This window comes from Patella vulgata, chromosome 4, assembly GCF_932274485.2.
Source record: "Patella vulgata chromosome 4, xgPatVulg1.2, whole genome shotgun sequence".
Lineage (NCBI taxonomy): Eukaryota > Metazoa > Mollusca > Gastropoda > Patellidae > Patella > Patella vulgata.
In genome coordinates, this window is record NC_065882.2 from 81,068,575 (window position 1) to 81,073,841 (window position 5,267).

Here is a 5,267-nt window from a genome sequence, read left to right on the forward strand (position 1 = left end):
AGAATTTTTTGAAAAAAATGACTGAGATGTGTTCTTAGATAGTGTATGTGACAGAAAATCATGAAACCTCAAAAACGATTTTTATTATGAAATTCAATATATGAAGTGCGAACGACGGCCTTAACTTGCTTTGTTCTGAACAGAATTGTCACTGTTGGAAGTTTGGACTAGAAATAGGCATCAATTGTGTCTGCACCGTCTATGAGAATTGGCGATCGTTTGATTAACAGGCGATAACTCCACCCACATATTCTTGATTATAAAGTAACATGCTTAATGGCTATGGTAGCCTCACGTGGCAGGCCTTTCATCTCCAGTTTCCGGTAATGACTAACGGTAAACGTTAACTTGGTCCACCATTTATTGGACGACTGTTTAAATCCAAACTGTATCTAAGCCATTCCAGAGTTGATTTTGAGCTTGTCGTGTAAATAAAGGTCTAATTAATAATTTCTATAACATCTGAAACCTTAATAAAGACTTGCAATAGGCAGATTTAGCTCTTGCATAATGTATGTTTAAGCAAAATAAAATATGCCATGATGAAAGAACCATTGAAATGACCTTGAATGATTCTATAATGTGGAACCCTTTCTGAGCATCCAGATTTATTACATGTAAAACAGATTGAGGTTTTCTATTTTAAAAATTAAAATGTTTAAATTTGTGTTTTCAGTGATCAACTGGTTGAACTTCTTGGAACTGGTCCACGTCGACGATTCTCCAGAGGTTTAAAACGCAAACCAATGCACTTCATGAAGAAATTGAGGAAATCAAAGAAAAGGGCCGGTCCATTTGAAAAACCAGAAGTAAGCATTCTTTTGTTTGTCCTGTGTTTGATTAAATTTTTCTCAGACTTGAAAAGGAACTGCATCTAGTTGAGATGGAACAAAAAGAAGGTTCTGTGTGTACACTTTTGATGTCCATGTAGGCATAGTCAGAAACACTGTCCTGTCGAATTTTCTGGTGTTTCTCCATTATTTATCTTAATCAGTTTTTACCTAAAAGTAGGATGTTTACACTATATCATTTTTGTGCTACACACCTTCCCCAAGATTAAGCTGTGAAATGTGTAATTATCTTTATCTGATTTCAGACAGTCAAAGACCCATCTCTGTGATATTTTCGCTCTTTCCCTCCTCAATTGAAATTATACAAGTAATGATATCTAATTACAAGTAGTGAAGACCTATCTTCATGATATGATTATTGTTTATCTCTGATTACAGGTAGTGAAGACCCATCTTCGTGATATGATTATTGTACCTGAAATGATTGGTAGTATCGTGGGTGTATATAATGGTAAAACTTACAATCAGGTGGAAATCAAGGTAAATTTCTCTCCGTATTTATAACCACATTTCATTTGTTTGGGTGTAAGATAGGTCGTCATGCTGCACACCATCAATATCTATTGTTGAGGGGCAGGTGGCTAAGTAAGGCATTGGTTCGCAAACCTGAATCTACTGTGTTTGATCCCAATGTTTGCCGAGAAAGTTTTTCCCCGGAATGGTTCACCCTTGACAGTGGTAGTCCATGGATGGAACTCCCAAAAAGTGCATGGCATATGCCCAGCTTCATATATCCACATTAGTAGAACAGACATTTTTATGCTCAGATTTACTGACCTAAGAAGTTTTTGAATGTACTCTGCAGTTTATCTTATATTTGCTTATAATAAAGACTGCCTGTATTTAGAATTGATTAATGCTGTGATGAAAGAACCGTTTGAATGACCAATAATGATTTTAATACGTGGAACCCTTTCTGAGCATTACACAAATAATGACATTCATCATAGGGTTGCTGAATGGGTTAATGCGTGCATGTAAAGCCTGTCATCGAGTCAAGTGGCATAGTTTCGATCCCCAGTTGTACTTACAAGGAGAAAGGTCACTTGTCCAACCTCATGGGTTTTCTCTACGTCCTCTAGTTTCCTCCCTTAGTCCCGAAATGACCTAGTTTGTTTTGAGTGGATGTTAGACCCCATGTCTCTGTCTAGTTTCTTTCCACTTAAGACCCCTACATTAAGGCAAATTATTCAAATAAAATTTAACCATGTTAGTCCCGCAATGATTGGTTTGTGCCCTACAGAAGTTAAATTCCATTTCTATCTCCTCAGCCCTATCGGTGCAAAACAGTAGGATGTTAAACCCTATTTCATTCATATATTTGTGGTGTTAGTCGTCATGCTGGTCACAATAAATAGGGTGGCGGAGTCAACTTTATTTCTGCACTTTTAAATCATTCAGTCATCTGGCATTGTTTTCAATGACACACTTATACATGACTAGAAATAGGTTTTCTCTGGGTTATGATTCCTCCCATTGCTGAAAACCCCTACATAAAAGAAAATCAAGATAAAAATGTAATGTTAGTCCCAATATGTTTGTTGAGTGGACGTTGAACCCCATTTCTCTCTGAATAAACAGTGTTTTTGAGCAATGAATAGCACCTGTGTATAAATAGAATTAAACCACTTTTTTTGTCTATTTGCAGCCTGAGATGACCGGCCATTATTTGGGAGAATTCAGTATCACATATAAACCAGTAAAGCACGGTCGACCTGGTATTGGTGCCACACATTCTTCAAGATTTATCCCACTCAAATAAACTACTTCATGTAGAAATAAAAAAAAACTAATAAAAACTATACGTCTTGTTTTAGCAATTAATTTAGAAACGTCAACGCTGGTTGATTAATCAATTACTAAAGTCATAGGGTCAAAAGCCGCTTGTATGACCCCTGATTCGACCTCCTAGTACAACTGGTTAGATCTTCATGTAGTGTAGGCCATCGAAAGTATAAAAAAGACGAAATGAAATATAGAACTGTATTTAATCAGATTGCTGCCAGGGGCTGTGATACACATAGCTGGAAGGGGCCATTTCGTCAACTTGACTGACAACACCATTGACGGGACACTGTTTGAATTGCCGGTAATTTCCAACAGTACCGGTACACATACGGGATAGCAGAAATATGTCATCCATTACATTGGAATAAGAAATATTTACAATAATTTTGCAGATATTTTAAAATCCGTCAACGCTGAACCAATATCGGCCCATGTTGTTAGCACTGTCGTTTGTAGTTTACAGAACAACGGTAGCTGAAATGGCCGCCATCTTTATTGCACGAAAAATGTCGACATCAACTTCAGACTTCGATGTTGACGCGGGGACAAGCCTGGATTTGCTTATTACTATGTATTGGCCACACCCCTTCTATAAATAAAAATATCTGGTAAAAAAAAGTGCGCCTAATACACCAAAAAATCTGGTAATACATGTAGCTGGCAGGAGCTGTGATAGATGTAGCTGTAATATATAAGCAGCTGGGAGGGGGATTGTACATGTAACTGGCAGAGAACTTTTTATTAGACATGGCTATACACAGTTTGCTCTAAAAAAAAAAAAAAAAGAATCATTAAATTTTGATTGAATTTTATTTTTTGTCAAACTGGTTAAAGGCTCAATACCACTCTTGTTGTAACTGAATAATATGTCCCAATCTTTATTCTGGACAACAAATTGTACTATTTTACAATATTCCAATTAATTGATGATACAAATTTCTTAACACACCTAATTTAAAAAATTCAATTAAATGATTTGAAAAGCCTGATGTAAAGCTTTTCAAATGTGACTTGGATTTAAAAATATTTTTGAACCCTTTGGACAAGTAAAATAGGATTTAATGGATAATTTACACAACAGGTAGGACACTAACACATCTAGTACTTAGAATAAGGCTGTTTTTTTTATTTTCTGGAGCTGTCAAGCCAGCAAGAGTGTTATTGTCCCTTTAAATACATCCCAAATATAATTTTAACACAGATCATTGCTACGGGAGATGTGTAACAAGCACGAGAAGTGACGACAAACATGTCAAACACGAGTTATCCTACTATATAACTGATAATTCGGTTGAAGATGAAATTTTCTTATACGAGACGGTGAGAGGATATCTGACAATTCAAAAAAAGAATTGGCTGTTATTAGATAAAAGATAACGAACAAATTAGAAAAAGTCAGTGCATTACCATGTTTTTACTAAGAACAGAATGAATAAAAATGGGGGAATGCACAGGATTTTTCTATTTTTCTCATTTTCCCTTATCTAGTGACAGCCAATTCTATTTTTGAATTGTGAGATAAACTCTCACCGTCCCATATAATAACTTTTCAACTTCAACGGAATTATCATTGAAATCAAATTCAATCGTTTTTCTGTTATCTCTTGTTACTTCAGTCAGATATATAGAAGGATATGTCGTGTTTGTCATGTTTGGCGTCACTTCCCGTTTCTTCACGTGCTTGTTACACATCTCCTGTAGCAATGATCTCTGTTTTAAAATTATATTTGGAATGTATTTAATCAGTTCTATCACATATGTAATTATGACTGACCCCAATATTGTCCTTTAAACTGTTGGGAAGCCCACACGAAATAAAATGGATTTTACAGCCTACTTTCCTGCACACAACTGGAGTATTAAAGATGGGTCTATGCCCTGCAGAGTACAATTTGGCTAAGACAATGGTGCTATAGCCTATTGTTTGAAATACTAACAACTAGATGGCCTTCCATCAATCACAACTGACCAGAGGAAACGATGCCGGAATATGCTGAATTTTCTCAGCCAACACTGAGTGGGAACCAGGGATAGCTTCCTGGTTAGTGAGCGAGCATCTTACAGCACCACCTTGGTACCCCAGCCAATTCAACTCGCATTATTTTGGGTGACTGAATACATCAATTTAATTCAAATCACAATTCCATTCATAATATTTCAAATCCTTGATGTATTTGAAAATAAATTCTTAATTAACATCAATGTTATGTAATTCTTGACATGTTGTGGGCCACCATTTCAGTTTTGATTCCAATCTTGATGTTATTATGGAAATTTAATATACAAATAGGTAGAGGGAACACTAAAGAACCAAATATCACAATAAATTTAATATTCATTTCTAAATTATCAAAGATATTTCAAATGGTGGCCAAGCTGGATTTCTGGCTCTGTGAAATTCTTACAATGACTTATCCCCCTTTATTTATTGTTCAGGGAGCAGTTTTGAAATATCCTTCGATATAAGCATTATTTCTTGTTAGATACATATGCGAAAAGAATATTTTTTTAATTTATAAGGTCAGAAAGGTGTAGATTTAGAGTCAGTAACTGAGTTTTTATCAGAAATTCTATAATTATTTTATAACAAAATGACCGGTCCCTACTGACGTAATTTAGTAAATAAAG